Source organism: Pinus tabuliformis, chromosome 3_2, assembly GCF_031772625.1.
Source record: "Pinus tabuliformis cultivar Carrire ecotype Pingquan chromosome 3_2, CPIR1, whole genome shotgun sequence".
Lineage (NCBI taxonomy): Eukaryota > Viridiplantae > Streptophyta > Pinopsida > Pinales > Pinaceae > Pinus > Pinus tabuliformis.
Window position 1 is genome coordinate 1,136,288,950 of NC_142302.1, and position 26,380 is coordinate 1,136,315,329.

Genomic DNA, 26,380 nt, shown 5'->3' on the forward strand with positions numbered 1-26,380 from the left:
CTAGTGTTGGGAAGATCACCTCCATCACATTCAATAAGTCCTCCAAACCGCACGGCAACAGAAGTTGTGTGCCAATTTGGAGAAATTCACTTTTGGTATTGTTAGTGTCAGTGTCTTCACACTTCCATTAGTGATCAAATTGCTCTTTTGCACGCATATTAGGTGTCTCATCTGATCAGCTGCATTCCATTAGGTCATGGATCAACTGATGGTAGTGGTTTCATGTCAATTTCCCTCATGACATTCACCTGCTGACTTGTTCACACATTTTTTAGTCATTTACTGTCATCCTGTTTCATTTCATTTATAAAAATTAGTTTTAGGGTTTAGTCTCACTAGGTCTTAGGGTTTGTCATCATGGTCATCCAAATTTGAATAAAAAGGTCAGCAGGCACATGAGGAGGATAAATAAACTCATAAAATCATAAATTTACTTCTGTTATGCTCAATAATTCTTTTTTACCTCAAAACTCTATTTTGAGGTAAAAACAGAGTTTTTCCATTATTGTACAAATTTCATGTAATTTAAATGTTTCTATATGTAATAAGTATTCAATAGTTGTTCCTGGTGACCTGGTAACAAAGCCAACTCCTGCCATTATAAAAGGTCAATGTAAAATTCCACCTACAAAAAGGAAAAAGTCAAAATGTAAGTGAAACAGAGCATTTTTTAAAAAGCTAGCAAAACATTAGAAAAGTGGGTCTTGATTAATGAAAAATTAAATGAGAAGGATATAAAATCCAATCCATTTGTTTAAGTCTTCATTGTTGGAATTAAACAAGCCAAAGAAAGAAAAATCGTGTTTTTGAAGAAAGAAGGCAAACAGGGAAAAAAATCCCGACATTTTGCTGGTGTTGTGTACCTGGGCCTTGGCGCTGTGCACCTGTTGCAGTTTTTCAATAGAAAATTGGTTTGGCGCTGCGCACCTGTTCCAAAAGCCAAAAATGCTTCAAAACTCCTCCAAACTTCCTAAAAATCAAATTAAAGCTTGTTCCAAGTAAGTAAAACATTCCTCCTTGCTCAGGGAAGTTGTGTTTGGTGCCTTGGATGTTTTTGGTTTCCTTTAAGCAAAACCCTAGCTAAATAGCTAACACAAACCCTAGCTAATTCCTAAATCCTCTCTTGCAAGTTTTTAAAGGTCATTGCTCTTCTTTTTCACTTCATCCATATTGAGCTTGTCAAATCCCATTCCCTCTCCCAAAATCATCAACATTCACTCCCCAAACCCCACTCTCATTTACCAAACCCTAGCCCTATACCCTATTCCCAAACCCTAACTCCCACATCCTACTCTTTCATTACATCCACTTCACTATCAAACCCCTCATTCCACTTTCATAATACCATTCACTTCCCTCATTTCCCAAAAGAAACCCTTCCTCCTAGCATTCACTTCCTTATACACATTACTCACCTCATATTTCAAAATCTCTTCATACTCATCTGCTTTCACTTCATATTCATAAGCATGGAGACTGATTCAGACTATGAGAGGGAAGAGGAAACTCTCAATGATTCTTCCAGATAAGCTCATGTACCAAGAAAGCCACACAAAGGGGGAAGATCATCTGGGAGGAGCCCACCACTCTTACAGAATTACTTGCTTTCCCTCTTGCTATAGCTTGCTTTAAACACCTATCTTGTTATCAGTTTTTTGAAATGGTAGAGAGGGTGAAATTTCATTATGAGCTTGCTAGGTTGTTTTTTCTTCATCTTCACAATGGCCAAGTGAACCTTGCTAGTGTCTCTTTCACCTTGACACCTGACACCATTGCAGCAGCAACAGGCATCCCTAATGTAGGTGAATAGTGGAATAAGGGGCAGCATGTGGGCAGAGAACATTATGAGCCTTACATTAAGGCTGGATATCATAGGCAAATCAGCAGGGTTTTTCCTTTCAAATACTTGCAGAACATTTATGCTCCTCTCATGAAACTCATCATCAAGTATTTCACCTGTGAAGGAAGGTTTTCCCGCCTATATACATATCATGTCAGATTGTTGATGCATTTCACAAGAGTGAGGATGATGAACCTCCCATACTTTATATGCAGGAATATTGAGAAGATGGCTCTCTTTGTGCAAAGGAAACCTTTTCCTCAACAATTCAACAGCATTTACCACTTCTCACTGATTAAAATTATTGTCTTGCATCAGCTAAGGATACCTTCATTTCCCATGAGATTTTCAAAGGCCCTTAGGTGATTCCATCAGTGCCTCAAGAAGAAGGAGGGCCATCAAGACAGCCAGGTGTTCATGAGACTAAAACTACAAGTGTGCCGGTATTTGTCACCTATGAGAGAGGCACCAGGAGGCTTTTTGTTGCTACCAGGCGAGTACTATCTCCACCAGGGGTGGAAGGGGTCTCGTTTTCTTCACCAGACCACAGGAAAATGTTATCTTCACCGGGGGTGAAAGGGGCTTTGCCTTCTTCTCCAGCTATACAGCTTGGCCATCAATCAAAGAGAAAAGACAAAGGGAAGCAAAGGATGCATGAGGAGGGCCCTACTGAAGGGCAAGACAGGGATTTTGATGTCACTAATTTGGGCTCTCAAAGCTCAAAACTCAAAGACATGATTATCAAAGAGAAGAAGGCTGAAATACAAGCCTTATCACTTGATCTTGAGAGGGCCAAATGGATCATCAATTTTCTTGAGCAGGAAAACAAGGAATTGACGGAGAAGCAAGCTATTATGGAGCTACAAATGATTAGGGAAAATAGGCAAATGGAAAAGAAGAGAAAGATCAAGATGACCTCCCTTGAGCAAGAAATTGAGGATCACTGAGAATCATGGTTGGAGAGGGCAAACATTCACCTAGAAAAGATGCTTGAGAAATCCAACAAAGAGAAGAAAATGTTGCGCCATATGGCCTATCACTACCTAACCCGAAATAAAATTTGCAAAACAAGGGTGAAGAAGTTAAAGGCCAAGCTAAAAAGAGCTTTGAGGAGCCAAAAAGAGCAAGATAAACTCAATATCTTGGCTGAAGCATCATTGGCTCATCAAAGCACCTAACAAGGGTCAATCATGCCAAATTTCAAGAGATGGAGAAATTTTTGTCGAGTTTGAAATTTTAATGTAAAAAACAGGTTTTTTCAGTCGGTGGCGCTGCGCTTTTGTTGGGGGCATCCATTTGAAAAAAAGCTTAGATTTTTGGAATTAGCATGGAAAAATATGCAATCTCTGAAATGGCTGAGAATTTTTGACAAGTTCTAGGTCTCCAAAAGGGAAAAAAAACACCCAAAAAGTGCCCTCTCTGCCACTTATTTGCCACACAAGAAGCAGTCTTGGGAGAATCAATTTTTGGAGGGGAAAATTGACTCCAAATTCAGAAATTCAAGTTGTTCCAGAAAGTAGACTCACCAAGATTTCCATCAAGCTATCCTGCACTTGATTTGGATTCCGGGAAGCCTTCCAAAATTGGCCTAGAAAAAGCACTACGCATAGGATGAATTTTGCCAGTTTTGCCTGATTTTCCAAAGTTCACCTAGTTTTCTCTACCGTTGACTTTTTCTTGCTCTCTTGGTGAAATTAGCATGGTGAATGATGCAATTTGATGTAATTATGGATGTAAAACACTTAATAGGGTATATGCATCAAGTTAAAGGTGGTTTTGAGCTGAATGAATTGGTTTCCTTGGTTTTAGAGGCAAGCTGTTCCACTGACTATATTCCTATTCTTAGTTTAGATATGGTTGAAACCACCCCTTTTCTCATGGATTCGACCTTGATAGCTATATTGAGTAGTTTCCTTGCCTATATCATGTACTTTTTTATTCATTTGTAAAGGTTGGACTTTGGCAAAAGTGTTGGACTCACTGAACATATTGTATCGGCAGTTAGCAAGGAATAAAACCAGGTTTCACAGCTATTTTTGTGGGATTCTTGTGACAGTGAGTTTATGTATTTTTTCTTCTTTGTAATGAGTTTTTCTGATGTTATATATGTATCCAAATCTCTCTCTTTCTTCTAAACTAAATGAATCAAGGTGAATATACAAAATACACTATATTTTCAGTGCTTTGTCTTGGGAATGCATTTAGTTTTCAATGTTTTCACTGTCTGAAAAGGATTCATAGTTTCTTATGCCCTCCTCAGCTCCTCAGCTGTCTACTCTACCATCTCAATCCTTTGCTAGTACATAAGCTCTTGTCTACCCTGCCCCACAGGACATGACTGTATCCCTGAGTTGATTTCCCGGATCCAATTTTCCTTCTCCAATTGATCCAGCAACCAAAACTTAAAATCAAACCAGAAACCCTAATTGACTATACCTAGCCTAAAATCAGCATTCAATTCAGTCATCTCAAGCCCTAGTTTCCATATTCTAATTGAGATTGACAAGGAGAGAGCCCTCTCCCGACCTGGTAGGGCTAGCTACCAGGTTAAGTGTGGTTTGATGTTACCCTAGACCTGCCTTCCTTCAGCCTGAGGTAGATCCAGGCACTAACAGGTATGACCTAGGTTCAATATCTAGGGTACATCATTGATGAGCAAGGTGTGCATGTGGACCTAGCCAAGATACAAGTCATTCGGGAATGGCCAACCCCGACCACTCTAACAAAGCTCTGCATCTTTCCAGGTCTTGCCAACTTCTACCGCAAGTTTGTGTTGGAGTTCTCTCATATCACTTGGCCTTTGAGTTAAGTCACCAAGGGATGAGCGAAAGAAAATTTATTTTGGTCTGAATCCCAACAGAAGCCAGTTTCCAAGTTGAAGCATTGCCCTTTATCTTTACCAGTGCTCACATTACCAGACTTGTAGCAAACATTTAAGATCGAGACAGATGCCTCCGACTATGCTATTGGTGCAGTTCTTACTCAGCAAGGGCATCGAGTAGTATATCATAGTTGGACACTTTTAGACACACTCCAGAAGTATCCCACCTATGACAAAGATATGTATTCCATTACAATGGAAGCATTACATTCTAGGGAAGGAAACAATCATCCACATAGACCACCGACCCCTGCAATTTACACAGAAAAAAGGGAAGTTGGAGAGCGATCACCATCAGAAATGGTCCACATACCTAAAAAAGTTCCATTTGAACATTAAGTACAAGAACAGTAGCACTAAAATGTTGCAGATTTCCTCATCTAACCACTGGTCATGGCGCTGACCACTATGCTTGACTCTTGTGGGCACGAGACTATGAGGTGGCCGCATCTTTACAAGAGCGACATAGAATTACGCAACAGATACCAGACACTCCTAGAAGGAAAGCAAGTTCTAAATTTTCATCTCCACGATGCATTGTTATGTCACTTGGGACACCTCTGTGTTCCTTCAAGCGACGTGCCAAGATGATTTGGGGGTCACACTATAGTCGGATCGCTGGACATTTTTGGGTAGAGAAAATAGTGTCAGTGCTGCAGAGTTCTTTTTATTGGCCAAACCTTCAACATGATGCTAGGAAGTATATCAAATCCTACACTTTTTGTGCCATTTCCAAACAGACCATCAAGAAGCAAGGCTTATATACTCATCTACCTACTCCTAGTCTACCTTGGGAATCCATCTCCATGGATTGCATTTCGGGCCTTCCTTCTACTAAGCATGGCAATGACTGTGTTTTCGTGGTCGTCGAGAGCTTCTCTAAGATGGCCATTCTAGCGGCCTACTAGAAGAGTATCATAGCAAAAGCCACTGCTAAACTCTTCTTTGAACAAGTGTGGGTACATTTTGGGATCCCACAACCCATGATTTTAGATTAGGACAACAAGTTCCTAAGTAAATTTTGGTCAAGTCTCTGGTCGATGTTGGATACCAAGCTCACTAAGTCCATGACTTCCACCCCCAAACTGATGGCCAAACAAAGGTCATCAATAGGATGATCATACACATTATACTTATGAACAACTCAAAGCATCCACACACATGGTTTGATAGCCTTCGCTATGTCCAACACGGCTACAACAAAGCTCTCCATATCTCATCTAGACATAACCCCTTTCAAGTGGGGTTGGGATTCTAGCCACTATGTCCTGTTGATGTGGCCATGCCATTTGTAGCTACTCAGGCAGATTCATCTCATGTCCAGTCTAAAGACGACAGGGCTAACTATTAGAAAAACAAAGAGATGCATAAGAATGAAATCAAATCTCATTAATCAAACTGTTTAGACAACCAATACATTATTTAGGCACACATAGACAACCTCTAGGACAATCTAGATCCAAATAATCTGGATCACCAACTCACAACAAAAACTACGAAGACACAACTCATGACAGATAGAATCAAACACTAACTATGAGAATACAACTCATCAACTCTATCCGAAAATATCATTTCTACATTATTCCAACATCCCCCCTTAATGGAGAAATGGATTTTCAACAATGCTTAGTTGTTGTCTACATATTTCAAAGTTCATATTTCCAAGAGGCTTGGTAAAGATGTCAGCTACATTCCCACTTGTATTACAATAGACTAAATGAATCTCATTTTATTATATCTTTTCTCTTACAAAATGATGTTGGACTTTAATATTTTTGGACTGTCATGATAAATTGGGTTATTTGCCAGCTTCATGGAACTTTGGTTGTCACATTTGATTCTTGTTAATCCTCTTTTTTTTTCTCCAACATCTTCAACAAGCCTCCTTAACCAAATAGCTTCACAAGTTGCATTGGTCAAGGCTTTGTATTATGATTCTGTGGATGATAAAGAAATAGATGGTTGTTTCTTGCTACTCCATTATACGACCCCCGATCCTAAATTGAATGTATATCCAAAGGTTGATCTTCTATCATCAGGATTTCCAGCCCAATATGAATCAGAAAAACCTGCAAAATCAACATCAAATTCATTAGTATACAAACTACCAAAATAAAGTGTTCCCTTTAAATATCAAAAGACTTTCTTTGCTGCTTTCCAACGGCTTTCACAGGGCTTAGCCATAAATTGACTAAGGATGATGACAAAACATGCTATATCTAGCCTCGTAGTGGTGAGGTAGTTGAAACATCCCACAAATTGACGATACAAAGTTACATTCACTTCTTTAGATCCAACATCATTGTACAATTTGGCATTTTGTTCCAAAGGAGTAGATACTGGTTTGCATTCAAACATATGTCAAGGACTGTCTTTGCATATTTTCTTTGTGTGATGATTGTCTTGCCAAATTCCCTCCAAATTTCAAGACCCAAACAATAATGCAATTCACCAAGATCCTTCATTTCAAATACCTGTGACAAATGAATTTTAATTTCTTCAATCAACCTGAGTGCACTTCCATTTATGATAAGATCATCAACATACAAAGATATCAAGACAATGTTCCCATCTCCATCTCTCTTGATGTACAAGTTAGGATCACTTTTTCTTCTCACAATTTTTTTTTCATAAAAGAATGAATCAGTTTTCACATACCAAGATCTTGGTGCTTGTTTCAAACCATACAAAGCTTTCTTTAACCTACAAACAAGATGCTCATGTCCCTGCTTTACAAACCCTTCAGATTGAACCATATAAAATTCTTCTTTTAATTCGCCATTCAAGAAAGAATATTTGACATCTAACTGATGCATTTTCCAATTTTGTTTTGTAGCTAATGCAATCATGATTATCATTGTATTCAGTTTAGCTACAGGTGCAAAAGTATCTTCATAATCAAAGACTTCTTTTTGTGAATAGCCTTTTGCAACCAATCTAGATTTATACTTATCAATACTACCATCAGCATTAAACTTTGGTTTGAACAACCATTTGCATCCTATAGGAACTTTATCTTTGGGCAATTTTGTTAACTCCCATTTGTCATTCTTCATTATGTAGCTATATTCTTCATTCATTGCATCTCTCCATTCTTTATATTCTTTAGCTTCTTCATAACTTGAAGGTTCTACAACATTCATTACATGAGACATCAATGCATAATCTTTATACCTTATAGGTGGTTGAATTTGACATGATGACCTCCTTAGAGTTTTATTGCTTTCATCCTTCTTTCTGCTTTGTGGAGTCTCTTGTTCTCTTCTTGGAGTGTCATGACTGCTGGATGCTTCCTGCTCTTGAACCTATACCTATTCATGTACCTGTTGTTGTACCTATTCCTGTTCCCATTCAAAACTTTCTTCTATTCTGACATCATCAATATCATGCCATACACCTGTGTTATTCATTTTATCACCTTCATCTACATTTTCATGAAACACCACATCCCTACATGCAAGCAATCTATGTGAACTAGGATCAAACAACTTGTATGCCTTTTTATCATCACAATAACCAATGAATGTGCACTTAATTGATTTTGCATCAAGTTTTCTTCTTCCATCTTTTGGAATATGTGCAAATGCCTTGCATCCAAAAACTCTTAAATGATTCACTTTTTGTTTATATCCATAAAATGCTTCAAAAGTTATTTTAATATTTAAACTTCTAGTTGGACTCCTATTTTTCAAATAAACAAAAATATTAATGTCTTCAACCCAAAAACCATTAGCAATATTTTTACCTTGAAGCATGCTCCATGCACATACCACTAGTGTTCTATTTTTCCTCTCAGTGAATCAATTTTGCTGAGGTGTATGAGGCATTGTAAATTGTTGTAGAATCCCATGACTTTTACAGTATTGATTAAAAACTCTTGATTTGTATTCTCCCCCTTGATCAAATCTGACAATTTTGATGTATTTCTCAGTTTGTTTTTCCACCATGTTTTTGAATTACTTAAACTACTCAAAAACATCACTTTTCTTTCTTATGAAATAGACCCAAGGATATCTAGATCTATCGTCAACAAAAATAAGAAAGTACATGCTCCTCCAAGAGATATAGTTTGCATAGGTCCAAATACATCAGTATGAATTAATTCAAGTATTTCTCTTTGCTTTTTACTTCATGTACAGGAAATTCCTCTCTATGTTTCTTACCAAGTGCACATGCTTTACATTCAACATGATTATTCTTCATAACAGTAAGACCTTCAACCATTGTTTTTCTTGAAGTAACATTAAATCATTGCGATTTAAATGCCCATACCTTTGATGCCATAACTTTTATGTTGACATTGTTGTAGATGTCAATGCTTGATGCCATGTTCTGGTCACATTCATCTTATTCAAGCCTCCAACTTTGGCACCTGTGGAAATAACCTTGTAGAAATCATGGATATCTTTAACAACACATTGTGATTTGAAAAATTCGACCTTTATATCTTGATTAACAATAGTAGAAATAGAAATTAAATTCCTTTTGATACCAGGAACATACATCACATCATGGATTTGTCTCTCTTTTCCATGAGGTAACGTCACACCTATTATTCCATAACCTTTAACTTGAAGGGATCTGTTATCTCCTAGATAAACACATGTTCCATCAATGTTCTCATGATATTCATCAAAGCAATCCTTATTACAATACATATGGAGTGATGCACTAGAATTAATGAACCAATCATTCACACATCAATCTGAGCAGACAATGTAGCATCAGAAACAAAAAAAATTGAGATTTTTAAATCCATCATTGGTTGAGATGTCTTTGTCCTTCTGTTTCTCTGTTTAGACTCATTATATTTTCTTTTATAGTAATCTTTAACATGATGTCCAAGTATGCCACAATAATAACAATCATCATTTCTCTTGTCATGAACTGGAAATTTAGATTGTGCCATACCTTTCTGCTTTGCTTGAAACTTTCCTCCTTTGCTTTTGTCCCATGGCTTGCCTTTGTATGGCTACTTACCCTTGGCCACCAACGCCAAATATGAACTGTTTGAGCACAAATTGAAGTTCTTCATCCTCTCTTCCTCCTGTAGAAGAATATCTATCAATTCATCAAAAGTAGGAGGTTTCTCTCTAGTTGAAAGACTTGAAACAAAAATTTGATAATCTTGCACTAAGTTGATTGTGACCAAGTCAGTATTGGACACCTTTTCATCAATGTCTCCTAACTTATCACTTAGCTCTTTGACATAGGAAATGAAATTGATTATACTTTCATTGGCCTCCATTTTAATTGACAAAAGCATGGTCTTCAAGAACAAAATCCGGTTGGTATTAGATGTTTCATACAAGATTTTGAGAACATCCCATATTTATTTTGATGTTTTACAATCCCTAATATGAGGAATGATGTTTTCCTTAACTGGAATTTGTAGCAACACCTTTGCTTTTGTTTCCCTTTTTTCTCAATCTGTAATAGTTTCAGTAGCAGTGAGTTTGGGCTCCACCCCACTCGCTATGGGCCACAAATTATTTCCCTCTAAAACTGTTAATACCTTGAATTTCCAATTTACATAATTTCGTCCATCAAGCCTTGTGAACTCATTCAAATAATTTTCAGCCAAAAAATTTGACATAATGACAAAACATTTGTCCCCAGTCAACAAAATGCACCCAAATCCACCAGATCTACACCCAATTTCACCATATCTACATCCAAATTCACCAGATCCAAAACCAAATGCACAGGATCTAAAAAGACAAGACTCTATCTTTCTTCAAATAACAAACAAAGCCAAAAAATACTCCTTAATTCTCCTTTTCACCCAACACAATTTACGCTCCCAAAAACCCTTTCAAATAAATTCTTTCACCCAAACAAAAAAAAACACCCAACACCTTTTTAACTTTCTTCACCAAAAATAGCTATAAAAATAATTTTCACCAAATTTTTAACTCCTTATGCCTCCATACCTCATCCACAATTTTCTCTCAAAACATAAAACAAATTAAAATTCACAATAATATGTGATAATAATTCATGTCTTTGATAGGGCTCCTTATTACTCCAATTTACTCCTCCATGAGAAATTAACCTCAAACTTATGGCTTGGCTTGATTTAATTTCAACTTAGGCAGCGTCGTGGCACAAATGATGGTGAATAAAATATTCACTTTCCAGTTAATTGGAATTGACACCCTCTAGTAGGATGAATTACACATTCCAACTCCGACCAATAGACTCCGCACAATTATGATGGTTGCAACCGCTATATACTTCCACAGGCTTCTCACTTACGGAGACTCTAGTTACATACAGACACAAAAACTCTAGACAACATCGTTCAGCAATATTCCTCAACCAAATAACATAAATAATTTGGGAGCAACACAAAAAGATCTCACAGCCCTCTATTTCACAAACCTCATAGATCTGGGCCCTCTTGCTCTCAGATCTGAAGCCTCACTAGATCTCTCTCTCTAGCTCTGATACCATATTAGAAAAACAAAGAGAGGCATAAGAATTGTTAGGCCCCTATACTACTAGTGTAACCCCTTATTGTTATTAGTAAAACCCCCTTATTATATTGTTGTACCCATGTAGTCCCCGTATTGTTATTATTGTGCCCCATAGAAGCCCGCTATTGTTATTATTGTGCCCTTACATTATTATTGTTATGTCGGCTCTGATTATGTTATGACCCCTTAGACTCCCATATATAGAAAGGAGGTCTTGTCATTTGTATCATCTAAGAATTGTTCATTTGTGTAATGTAAATGAGGTTGCCCCCTCGAAGAGGCTTATTTCTAAGGCGTTGATCTATCTTTTCTATCTTTTTGTGAGTTGGTTTCATAACATTTGGTATCAAAGCTTTGGATTCTAGGGTTTCGCTGCTCCAAATAGGCCATCATGGAATTTTCACTACAACCTTTTTTCTGCGACATTTCAGAAGCAAAAAAAAAAAACCCATTTCAGACAAACTCGCGCTGAACCTCGGGTCTGAATTTCAGAGCTTGTCTTGCTATAGTTTCGGAGATATGATCTGAGGAAGTTAGGGTTTTTGCAAGCTCCAGAATTTCAACTAAAACAGGTCATCGTGGGATTTTTGCTATAAATCTTTCACTGCAAAGTTTCGGAAGCTAAAAAAAAAACCACTTGAGAAGAAATTATTCTAAACCTTGGCTCCGAATTTAAGATCCTATATCGCTATATTTTCAGAGATATAGTCTGAGGAAGTTAGGGTTTTTGTAGACCCCCGAATTACATTCCAAACAGGTCACCTTGGGAGAATCGTCATAACTGTCTCTCTGAGCATCAGATTGAAATTTTGTAAAAAGTTACAGAAAGAGGACACACTATATTTTCTTGTGTATATTTTTCAGATTCAAAGGTAAAAACTGTGACACGTGGCACTTCATACAAGTTCGCTCTTCTGAAAAGGTATATACTCAGGTCATCGTAGGAGGTTTGGCATAACTCTTCATTGGAGAATCCAATCTTGATCAGACTTATGGAGTTAGAAAGAGGACTCAGAGGGCTATTACAGAACAAAATTTTAGAACTTAAATATTTGAAAGTACATAGTTACAGTTGTTTCAAGATTGAGCTCCTAAAATCAAGAAAAAGTGAGATGAGGAAGTTTGATGGCAAGGATCCGGTAAATTGGATACTACAGATGGAGAAATATTTTGATCTACATGGTGTACCACTGTTACAAAAGGTATGTATTGCATCTAATTATTTAGAACCAAATCAATTTTTATGGTATAAAGAGCTTTGTTCTTGTAAACCACTTGTTACGTGGTCAATTTTCACGGAGGAAATGATAGCACATTATGAGGATACAAAGAGAAACACCTTCTTTAGCCAATTGATAAATCTCAAACAAAAGTGTTCAATGGAAGAGAAAATTGAGGACTTTCAAAAATTTAATATAAGGGTAAATGATATTCCATAGAAGCAAAGGATTGATGTCTTCATAGGTACTTTAAAGGATAACATTCAACATGAGGTTCGTCTTTGGGAACCTGATTCATTGGAGAAGGCATTCAGGTGGGCAAGAAAAATTGAAAGCGAAATTATAGAAATAAGGAATCCCACCACTCACGACTCTGATTATGGAAGTGTTTTTTCTCCTAGCCTTCCACAACCTACAAGGTTTACACCACAACAATTGGAAGAAAAAAGAGAAAAAGGCCTTTGTTACAATTTTGATAGCAAATGCACTAAAGGTCATAATTGTGCTGAGAAGAAATTATTTTACATAGAATATGAACAGGAGGAAGAAAAGGATCAAGAAACATCAAAAGAAGAGGATATATGCCAAGACCCAACCCCAGAGAAAGAAGAAATGAATCTGACCATATCTTGTAAAGCATTGGCAAGAATTACCACTCCTCAAAATCTCAAGATAGAAGGACATATCAAGAAGAAAAAGGTTCAAGAAGTGAAAGATCACATCGAGAAAGAAGAAATGAATCCAACCATATCTTGTAATGCATTGGCCGGAATTACCACTCATCAAACTATCAAGATAGAAGGACATATCAAGAAGTGAAAGATCACATCGAGCATCAAGAAATGAATCCGACCATATCTTGTAAAGCATTGGAAGAAATTACCACTCCTCAAACTCTCAAGATAGAAGGACATATCAAGAAGAAGAAGGTTCAAGCAGTGAAATATCAGGAAGAAAAGTATCAAGAAACATCAAAATAAAAGGATACTCACCAGGAACCAACCCCGGAGAAAGAAGAAATGAATCTGACCATATCTTGTAATGCATTCATTGGAATTACCACTCCTCAAACTATAAAGATAGAAGGACATATCAAGAAGAAAAAGGTAATAATGTTGATTGATTCGGGTAGTACCCATAATTTTATTAATTGTAAGATAGCCAAGGAATTGAATTGCTTCCTATATCCAGCACTAGAGTGTCAAGTGACGGTTGTAAGTGGAGGAACCATAAATTGCTCTGGAAAGTGCCATAATATCAAGTTATCCATGGGAGAATATGTATTGAATAGCCCAATGCTTTCCGTTCCAATGGGTGGTACTGATGTTGTACTAGGAGTCCAATGGCTACAATCCTTGGGTACAATAGCTTTTAATTTTCAAGAACTTTTTATGAAATTTTCTTCGGAAGGAAAGGAAGTTGAATTAAGGGGTATCACAAGGAAACCAGGAAAGATAATCAGCTCTGACGGAATGACAAAGCTTCTAAAGAAAGAACAACGAGGTGTAATTGCACAATTATGTTCGCTAATGGTTCACACATCGAAATCATGTATTTCTCCATATCTCCAAAAAGTCTTGGACAATCATTCCAAGGTATTTGAGACTCCCAAAAGTCTCCCACGTATCCGTAATCATGATCATGCTATTCATTTTATTCCAGGAAGTGTTCTTGCAAACTTCAAGCCTTATAGATATCCATATGCCCAAAGGAGTGAAATTGAACATATGGTTGCAGAAATGGTAGAGGTTGGTAGAATTATCCAACCAAATTTGATAAACAAAGTAAGGTATGAAAGGAAGAATGGCGAAGCAGGGTGGGAACTCATTCAAAAGTTTCTGAATATCCCAGTTCCAACAATATTGCCAGAACTTGACAAGGAAGGAAAAAGCATATTGGAACCTGAAGCATTTACAGAACCGAGAAGTCGACAACTACGAAATCGAAGAATTGTTCATTTGTGTAATGTAAAGGAGGTTGCCCCCTCAAAGAGGCTTATTTCTAAGGCATTGATCTATCTTTTCTATATTTTTTTGAGAATGAAATCAAATCTCATTAATCAAACCGCTTGGACAACCAGTACATTATATAGGCACACATAGACAGCCTGTAGGACAATCTAGATCCAAATAATTCATGTCACCAACTCAAAATACAAACTACGAAGACATAACTCATGACAGATAGACTCAAACACTAACTACAAGAATAAAACTCATCAACTCTATCTAGACATATCATTTCTACATTATTCCGACACTAACAAATTCATTGAGTGTATTCAACACATCCACCAGGAGGTCCATGGCAGATTGGACAAAGCCAATGCTAAGTACAAGAAGTGTCATGATCATAAGGTGCCACACAAGTTCTAGGTGGGCGACAAAGTTTGGTTACATTTCCAGAAGGATCATCTCATTGGGCCCCACCGCAAACTTTGCCCACTCCGATATGGGCCTTATACCATCAATAAGGTTTTAGGGGACAATGATTTCAAGCTTAGCATTCCAAAATTTCTTGTCTTGCACCCACTATTCAATGTGGACTGCCTTCGACCATGCTTTCCACCATTACTGGACAAATCAAACATTGCAGAACATCTCACACCAACAAAGTTAAACCGAGACTACATGGAACAAGCCACAACTAATCAGATCATGGACATGTAAATCAACAACAATCACCATCAAAACATCCAACTATATCGGGTTATCAAAGCTAGCCAACTCCTACACCAAGGAAAGTGGCTCACCAGGGGCTAAGTTCAGCATAAGTTTCCCCATCTCATGAATGCACTCAACACAATAGAGACTGTTTCTTCCTAAGCGGGGAGGATTGATCCAGATGGATATTGGTGGCCACCCACCTATTCCACTTGGACCCCCACCGTCGTTTCTTTTCAGTTTCCTTAATTGTAGCACAACATACTATTTTTGGCAGTTTTTCGAGTCCTAAACTTCCAAAGTTGTTTTGAGGGACTAAAAGACGTTTTAAGGGAAAATAGAGAGACCAAAAAAGCCTCAAACCATATGACTAGTTTTTTTCATCCTCCTCTTTAAGATCTTCGAAACGGGGCATTATGTTAGCCAAATGGAGATCATATGCCAAAGTGATGACCCCGCGAAGTTGATGTACCAATTTACCCCAACGGGGCCCACAATTTTGGCGCTTCATCTCCTAGGTTAGTTTTTTAGATGTTTAGGGTTTTCCATTGTTACTTAACAATAAATAGGCCTTTGAGCCTCATTGTAACACAATTCAGAGACATGTAGCTGCCACATCTCTTCTTAGAGATAAGCTATCATTGCATATTTCCATTTCGACATGTAAGCATATTTCAATTCTTTGATATTAATGAAATGAATTTCTGTTTCTGTTGCATCTATGTGCTTATGTGTATATCTGTATTTTGTTGCATTCCTACATAAGTGTGGATCACTCTATGTTTCTCTCATTTTCTTTTAATGACCTTCTTGTTTCGCCTCGATTCTCTCCCACCCCCTCGACTACTACAAGCTCGGGGAAGTCATTACATATTGAACATAGAAACAATCATTCTTTGGTGGATAGGTACCGACTCTTATTTCATGTTTCCCCTGATATGATTCCTTCACCCTCGAGCACTCCCTAGTCCATTGATCCCCCTCCCCCTCCTGATATTCCCAGTAGGCAGGTCCTTCCTGACCTGATGGATCCCCATGTACCCGTGACCTCAAAAACACTTCTCTTGTGCCCCCTTGGTCATACCACTTCCACTTCTTTAGACCCTACCCAGCCCCCATCTCCCCACAATTTGGTCAACAACGACATCAATTTCCTAATATTAAACCCATCGATGGACCTCCCCTCTCTCACTCGCCACAAGGGTAAGAAGCACCCTTCCTATCCCATCATTAGTCTTTCGTCTCCTAAAAAAATCATTATTTGACAAAGGGGGGGAATGGATAATTTGTGTGACATTCCTATCTTTTATTCCTCAACACCTCAGGCCCTTAGAATAATTAAACCCTCTATTCCTGGACCACCATGAATATCCTCTCTCTCAACTTGCATGGATTAGGGGACGCTGCTAAGTGGATTTTTTTCTGCCATCCCTTTCTCTCTATTCTCCCTTTCATTATTCTCATACAAAAAACTATGGCTGACTCTAGAAAGTCTCTCTCATACTTTCAGTCTATTTTTCCTCACTGGCATAAGGTCATTGTTGATTCTTTCGGGATGTCTGGTGGTATCACTACTTTATAGGACCCACATTGGGCCTATTTAATTACCCATAACATTTTCGTCGGTATTTTTCTTACAGGACATTTCTGTGGTTCAGGTGATAGGATTCACATCTGGAATTTATATGCCCCTTACAAAGAGAGGTTGTCCTTTTTAGATCATGTTGAATCATATGATATTCTGAAGATTGGATCTTTGATTATAGATGGAGATTATAATGCTACTTTTTGTCGGGAGGAATGTTGGGGGATCCCGATGTAGAGATGACCCTCTGGGGAACCGTTTGTTATCCCTTTTCAATGCAGATAATTTTATTGATATCAGACTGATCCCATTATGCCTACTTGGCATAACGGTGAAAATGGGGAGGAGCACAGTCGAAAGGGACTCGATATATTCTTGATTCGTGAGAATCTGATTGAGTCTTTGGGGAAATTGAGATCCTGGGTGGAACATGCATACATATCAAATCACTTTCTGATTATTCTGCAATGACGTATGGAACCGATTTGCCGGGGTATCCCTTTTAAATTTAATAGAGTATGGCTCGAGGATGATTATTTTAATAGTTTGGTTATGACTGTCTATAAATCATATGTTATACACCTGGGAACTTATGTTATGGAAAAGATTTCCTCAAAACTGACCTCTTTAAAGAGCCAGGTTCGCAACTGTGAGCGACACAAAAATACAGAGAAATAAAGGGCCTGATCAAGGAAATCAGGAGGATTGGGGACTCACTAATACATTTGGTTCCTACTGAGAAGATTCTAAATCGGTTAAAGGATTTGGAAGGGAGGAAAAGGCACATACTACAAATTCAAGAATCCACATGGAGATTAAAGAGTTGGGAATTATGTACCAGAGAGGGGGATAGAAATAATAAGTTCTTCCATAGATATGCATGCCACTGAAAGAACCAAAGTACAATATAGAAAATCCAAGGGGAAAAATGGGAATGTGGTACATTTAACGTGGGAGATATAAACAGAAGTTTTACACTATTTCCATAACCAATTCAAGGCTCGTGCAGAGGTAGATATTGAAGACCAAATTTTGGGGCTGAAGGAACACCCCATTATGTTTCAGGAGGATGTAAATGAAACCCTCTACCTACTGGTGACTATGGATGAATTATTAAATTGTACTGAAATCCTTTACTAAGGATAAGTGTCCAGGGCCAGAAGGTTGGATTGTGGAATTATTTTTACACTTCTTTGACCTTATGGATTCTGAACTACTAGAGATTGTTGAGGAATCTCAGATCATGGGGTGCATTGATGGCTCTATAAATTCAAATTTCATCATTCTCATTCCAAAGCGACCAAATCCTACTTCATTTTCTAACTTCATGTGGATTTCACTATGCAATATCATTTATAATTTCATATCAAAAACCATTATGAAGTGCATCAAGGGGATTTTGTCAGTTCACATTTCCAGGGAGTAGTTCATTTTTCTTCATGACATGTCCATTTATGATGCCATTACCATTACACAAGAATGCATCCACACTATACGTTCTAGAAATAAAGATGCGCTTGTTATGAAAATAGATCTTCAGAAGGCATACGTCTACGTGGACTGGTCCTTCCTCAGGATTATTCTCCAGAAGATTGTTCTTGATATACACAATGTGGAGTGGATCATGGCATGTGTGATGGGTGAATGGTTCACGATACTCATTAATGGTTTCCCTTCTGATTTTTTCCGGGTTGGGAGGGGTCTTAGATAAGGATTCTCCCTCTCCCCCTTACTTTTCATACTTTTCATGGATGGTCTTAATAGTGTAGAAAATCTTGTAGATTCACAAACTAATGCAATTTTCTAAAGCAAGAGACAAGAATCTACGTCTACTCTTTACAACGGAAGTCCATAAACATCGAGAAAATAATAATCAATAGATGAAGAGAATCAAAGGCACATAACACAATAAATATCCAGGGAAAGCCACAGCTCAAAACCCCACTATTTGTTTTGTATTAATATGGAAAATCAAGATGAAATTTCAATGCTTTTTCTCTCTAGAACAATCCCAACACTTTGAAAATTCAACCTCCAACTCATAAGTAAGCTCAAGGCTAAATATTAGCCTCTTCACAAGCTCTCCAAGTCTCTATTCCAATGTGTAATTCCTATGAATGATAGCTTGTATTTAAAGGGAAATAAATCCTCTAAAAATAGTGCAATCCCTCAAGGATCAGTTCCTGATTGCATGCACTATTAGTGCAACTCAGAAAAATCTAAAACAATTAGTACACTGTCCCTGCACTCTAGTCTCAACTAGTGTCCCAACTCACTTTTTACGCACTATTAGTTCCTGAAACTAATTGGAACTAATTAAACTGGACTTAACCCAATTAACTGAGTTAACTAATTATAACTCATTCATAACTCATCCTTAACTCCTATAAGTTAGGGAGAACATTTACATGTCTTCTAAAAGACTTCCAATTCAAATTTCCTAAATTAATTATTTATTTATTTTCAAATTGCTATGAGAAAAAAAATCTATTTTAATTCACAGTTTAATTCAAGGACAAATTAAACTAGAATTTCTTGTTTTGATTTCTCAAAACTCCCTTTCAACAAGAAAGGGATTATCCACTACTTCGATCCTATCTCTGTGAAACTCAAATTTACATCTTGGCAATGCCTTTGTCAAAATGTCAACATCTTGCTCCTCTGTGGGAATGTAATCTAACAACATGATCCACCTTAATACACAATCTCTGAGATGATGATACCGGATATCTATATGCTTGGACCGATCATGAAAAACTAGATTTCCAGAGAGTTTGATACAACTCTTATTATCACAATAAATCACTGTCGTATCCATCTACTGACCAAACAAACCAACCAGGATATTCCTCATCCAAATAGACTCACATGCTACTTGACTTGCAACCATATACTCTGCCTCTGCCGAATTGAGTGCAACTGATCTTTGTTTCCTCTGTACCAAGAAACTGCAGCTGACCCAATATGAAAGATCCCTCCTGATGTGATCTTCTTGTCAGATAGACTCCCCACCAAATCTGCATCGGTGAATCCTTGAAGCTTCACTCCTTCTGTCCGTCTGTACAACAACCCAAACTGAGTAGTGCCTCTGAGATATCTCAATACATGCATTTCTGCCTTCCAATACAGCTTGGTAGTCCTAAACATTGCTTGATTAAGCTAGTTAACTACATAACACATATTTGGTCATGTGCTCAGTAAATACATGAGTGAACCCACAAGCTGCCTGTAAACAATAGCTTCCACTACTTCTCCTGAAGTAGCATCCTCCTTCCTCTAGTTACTAGCTAGAGGAGTCTCCATGGGTTTACTGCTTTCCATATGGAATCTCCTGAGTATCTCATTGGCATACTTGCATTGAGAAACAAAAAACTCCCCATTTCCCTGCCATACCTCCATCCCAAGAAAGTAATGCATGAGCCCCATGTGCTTCATCTCAAAATCTCTTGCAAGATCCTCCTTGCAAGATTTGATGATCTTCTCATCACCTGTTAGTATGAGATCATCTACATAAAGTACAATGATCAAAAGCTTACCTTCCACCAATATGTGAGATAGGGTCGCATTTGCTTCACTCTTCATGAAGCCCAACCCAGTGAAGTAGCTATCCATGCTGGTGTACCAAGCACGGGGTACTTTCCTCAGCCATACAATGCTCTCTTGAGTCGGCACACATGCGACTCACGGTCTAAGGTTTCAAAACCTTTAGGCTACTTTATGTACACCTCTTCCTCAATCATGCCATTGAGGAAGGCAGTATTCACATCCATCTGATGGATACTCCAACCCATCTGTGCAAATAGTGCCAAAATCAATCTGATAGATGAGTACCTAGCAACAGGAGAAAAGGTCTCATCATAGTCAATCCCCTCTACCTGTGAAAAGCCACGAGCCACAAATCTAGCCTTATGCTTCTCAACACTACCATCTGCAGCTTGCTTTACCTTGTAAAGCCAACGGGAGATCACAACTAAATTTTCCCCCGGTCTTGGCAACACATCCAAAACAGTGTTTTGAACTATGGAGTCATACTCCTCCACCATCACATCAACCCAAACTGGCTGTTGCACTACTTCTAGAAAGGAAGATGGCTCTGTCACAACACATGCACCCATAAGTGCCATGTATCTAGTACCTCTTTCGTAACCTCCTCTGTCTGTGCTAAGAAGAGGGTTCTCCCACATTCTCCCGTCCATCATCCAACAATATGTCAGTCTCTCTAGTGCGCTTTCTTCCCTCTCTAGAATACTCTGCCTAAGTGGATGTATCCACTCCCGCAACCTCTGCATGTGGCTGCTCCACATCAATCTGAGGCTCCTCAACCATAGTAATGAAAAGTTACTCCTCCGCATGTAGCTCAAGCTCCCTCTCAAGGGATACTCGCATGGCCTTCTCCTCCTCAAACTTGACATACCTGCGAACCATTGTCATCTAACTAGTTTGCATGTACACCCGATAGTTGTGGGCAGTATCAGTGTACCCCACAAAGATCCCCAATTTTGCTGATGGCTCAAGCTTCTTTCTTGCATCTTTGGTCACATGACAATAAACAAATGACCCAAAAATCCTGAAGTGCCCAACAATTGGCCTCTTACCGGAATAAGATTCCTCTGGTGTTTTACTCTCAAGTATCCAATGTGGGCTACTATTCTGAACATAAACTGCTATGTTGCATGCCTCAACCCACAAGTGTAGTGTTAGGCCCTCATCATGCAACATCGCCCTTGCTGCCCCTACTATTCTCTTGTTCTTCCTCTCGGCAACCCCATTCTGTTGAGGGTTATGAGGTGCCGCCAACTCTCGTTTAATCCCTTCCACTGCATAGAAGTTCTTAAACTCATTAGAGACATATTCTCCAACATTATCACTCCGTATATATTTAACCTTCTTTCCTGACTCTTTCTCGACCAATGCTTTGAATTCACAAACTTTGTGAATGTCTGATCCCTTCTTTGCATGAAAAATATCCAGCATTTATGAAAATAGTCATCTACAAATATAACATAATACATGTGTTTTGCAGTGGATATTGTTAAGAATGGTCCACACACATCTGAATGGACTCTCTCCAAAATATACTCTGCTTGACTGTCTCTATCTCCAAAGGAAGACTTGGTGTATTTTCCCAAAGTAAAACTCTTGCATGTATCAACTTTCTCAAGCGTACCTTTGGGAAGGTCGGTAGAGTTTTGCTGCAATATCTTCAAAGCCCCATGATGCAAGTGGCCCAATCACCTATGCCACAACTCACCGGCATCTCGGCTCAACATCTTCTCAACTTTCAAACTCAAAGAAACACAATCCTCTACCTCTATCTTATAGAGATTCTGAACTCAAATCCCTATCTTCTTTACTTGACCCATGGCTATGTGTCAAAGGAACGCCTTTCCTTTCAAGAAGATCACATCATATCCTCTATCCCCAAGCATGGCAACAGATATCAAGTTCTTCATCAGACCGGGTACATGCATAACATTCTTCAAGGTGAGTGGAGCCCCATGCTCCCTCTGAAAAGTTATAGTGCCAATACCGTTAACACTATTCTTCCCATCGTCACCCATCTCGATATGCATTTGGAGATCCTTCTCCTCCAGGTCACTGAATAACTCCTTGTTGCCAGTCATGTGGAATGAAGCTCCACTGTCAAGGTACCAGACACTTCCCATCATTAAAGACACCATGCATGCAATGAGGGAAAAGTCCAATTCGAATTGGGAGTCCAAAGCCTCACCTGCCGCTCCTCCTGAGGAATTATCCTTGGACTTCTTTAATGGACAATTTGTAACAAAGTGACCCATCTTGTGACAATGAAAGCATTTAACTTTTGTCATGTCTTTCTTCTTACCTCCGTGATAAGAATCTGATTTGGAATGAGAAATTTTACCTTTCCCTTCCTTTCCTTAATCGCTAAGGCATGGTTCTCTTCATCAGTCTTTGATGAAGATCCATCCCTGGTGTTCCTCCTGATCTCATCCTGCATCAAATTCGACCATAGTCATTCCTAATCTGGCAGCTTCTCCTGAGCATTGACAGAGTCCTGATAACTATGCCAACTCTTTGGGAGTCCAAGAAGAGCAAGCCTCACCATATCCTCCTCGGCAACTATGATTCCAACACTTCCAAGTTCATCTTGACATTGAGTGAACTTGTTGAAGCACTTTGGAATCGTCCCGCCTTTCTCCATCTTGGTTTTACGAAGTTTATCGTTCAGTGCCAACTTCCTTTGATCATTGTCAGAGTTTCCTTACCATGGAGACTCGAGACAATGTGGTCTCGAATTCCCTCAAGGATTATCCGCCTTGCCTTCACCACACACTTCTTCCATTCAGCCAAGTTTTGTGCATCTGTAGCTGCTAGCTTGGGGACTTCTTGATCAATGAATTCCTTCAAGCCAATATCTTCTAGCACAACCTCTATCCTATCCCTCCAGTATATAAAATTCGAGTTTCCTTCCAAGGCATACTCAACCCATGGAACGCCATCTACCGATCCTGAAGTGTGTATGCAAATTCGACTTTCACCTGTAACCCAGAAACTCAAAACTTCGAAATCTACTCTAGAGAGCTGATTTTAAATCAACGATTTCTCCCTCATCTGAACTCTGATTCAGCTGCTTTTCTTTTTTAATTTGGGTATATTTTCCCAAGGAATCCAAATCTAAAATTTGTTTATGAAAATTTTGCAAAGAAATTCTCAGAACTTCTCTACAAAATCTCGGCCAAAAAAACAATCTTGCTTTGAGACCATGTAGAAAATCCTGTAGATTCACAAACTAATGCAATTTGCTAAAGCAAGAGACAAGAATCTACTTCTACTCTTTACAGCAGAAGCCCATAAACATCGAGCAAACAATAATCAATAGAGGAAGAGAATCAAAGGCACATAACATAATAAATATCAGGGAAAGCCACAGCTCAAAACCCCACTATCTGTTTTGAATTAATCTGGAAAATAAAGATGAAATTACAATGCTTTTTCTCTCTAGAACAATCTCAGCACTCAGAAAAATCATACTCCAACTCACAAGAAAGCTCAAGGTCAAATCTTAGCCTCTTCACAAGCTCTCCAAGTCTCTATTCCAATGTGTAATTCCTATGAAGGATAGCCTGTATTTAAAGGGAAATAAAGCCTCTAAAAATAGTGCAATCCCTCAAGGATCAGTTCCTAATTGCATGCACTATCAATGCAACTCAAAAAAAATCTAAAACAATTAGTACACTATCCCTGCACTCTAGTCTCAACTGGGTCTTTCTCAACATCAACATGCATGAGTTTCTGATGGTGGAATCTTCAGTGAATTAGAGTAGCACTAATTAGGTCACTAGTGTCCCAACTCACTATTAGATCCTGAAACTTATTGGAACTAATTTAACTCGACTTAACTCAGTAAACTGAGTTAACTAATTACAACTCATTCATAACTCATCCTTAACTCCTATAAGTTAGGGAGAACATATACATGTCTTCTAAAAGACTTCCAATTCGAATTTCCTAAATTAATTAAGTTAATTAAACTTAATTAATTATTTATTTTTAAATTGCTATGAGAAAAGACTTCTATTTTAATTCATAGTTTAATTCAGGGACAAATTAAACTGGAGTTTCTTTTTGCCATTTCTCAACAAATAGGAAGATAAATTCTGCCAAACAATTGGGGATTTTCAATGGCTTGAAAATGTCTTGGGAGGTCAATATTTCACACATTTTCTTTGTTGAAGACATTCTTACTTTTGGGATTTTATCCAGATCTTAATATATCACATTGCACAATATTTTCCATAAATATGATGAAGCTTCTGATCTACTAGAAAATGGGCAAAAATCAATCTTGCTTTTCACTTCCAGAGAGAAATTGGAGATTGATCATATTTCAAATCACTTTGGCATGGGCTCTAAGCCACTCGCATACGGTTCACATATATTGGCTTCAGACTAAATTCATGCAATTGCAGCTTTGGAGATTGGACGTGGTTAATGGCTAAGTTCCATAGCAACATAAATTGTTTGACTCATCGTTGACTTACTCTTGGGGGAAGATATACTCTGATACAAGTCATACTTCAATAGTTGGCCACTTACTGGGCACACTTAGTTTCTCTCCCAACTCATATCATCTCTAAGATTCGTTCTATTCTATCAGATTTTTTATGGTTAGGTTCAGATATGGGTCGTAAAATCCATTTGACCAACTGGGAACATATCTCCAAGCCTAAGGCACTTGATGGTTGGGGAATACTAAAAAAAAAAAAATTGGATGGTCCCTACTTATCAATTCTCTTTGGAGAGAATTATTTGGCACCAGTATATGGGCAGAGATTATTAAAGCAAAATATCTAAAGTATAAGACCTTCTCGGTCTGGCACAGGGTGGGGGAGATTGGTAAGAAGAGTGGATTAGTCATTTGGTTGAGTTTTTGGAAGATAAAATAATGGTTCCTGAAAAAGATTCATTGGTCTTTCGATTTGGGAAATAATATTATTATTGGGCGAGATCATATTATGGGTGCTCATAAGGACTCGGATCTTACTGTTGCAACTATTGAATAACTTCACCAAAGGGCCATGTTCTACCTAGCATAAGTTATTGGTAGTTGGAACGGGATCCACCCTATTTGGAAAACGGAAAGGGAGATTAATTTACACGGAGATAGCGGACTTGAATGGGATGGATTTGTCCAGGATCTCAGGCGGGCTAGGCTTTGCAGTAATCCGAGGGGTGACCCAATGATATGAAGTGGGATAATGTGGAAGGGCTACGTTGAGGTTGTTGAAAACAACATGTATTTTATGGATAACTTATATAACTTTGTCACTGCCCCTTGGCTTCTTTGCATATGGAACTATATCATCCATTTAAATATCACATTATTCATCTAGTTAACTTACCAAAACAAGATTCTTACATGGGATAACCTCATAAGAAGCAGATTTCATGGTCTGAGATGGTGTCCCATTTTTGGTGTTGTAGGTGAGTCTGTTACACATCTCTTTTTTTATTCCAATATTTCCAAATAGATTTGGTTGCAGATCCTCTCTTATTGCAAGTTTTATTTTAGACAATTTGATTATGTGGAAGCATGTATTCGCTGGTGGTCTTCCACTCATGGTGCTCACAGATACCTCCCTATTTTTCTTTTGGAAATTTGGCAGGCATGGAACAAATGCATTTTTTATGGGATCCAGATCAACAAATTTTGCATCTACTTCAAAATTATCACTTGGTTGGAGACACATGATATGTGCCCTGAGATCATAAAATACCTTACTTTTAGACTTGTTCATCCATAGATCAACATGTCAGTTGGATTCTTTGATGGTGCAAGGCATCATGGACATTCTGGATGTGGGGCATGGTTCAGGATCAACGAAATGAAACACTGCAAGCTACATTGGTTTGCATGCAATGAAACAAATTCTAGAGCAAAGACATGCACACTATGGGGCCTTCTCTGGTTTTCCGAAGAGAAATATCTGGAGACCATACATGTCTATGGGGATTCCAAGACTCTTATTGATGGTGCCCAATACTTCACATCATATGATCCACTAGATCTCCGTGGATTGATGATTCATGTTAAATCACTCATTAGATCATTCCAGGTTTTCTGCATATAACATGTCTACAGGGAAGCAAATACTACTGTAGATTCTCTCTCCAAAGTCGACCTCAATGATGAAGAAGGGACCATAAATTCGTGTCACTATTTTGA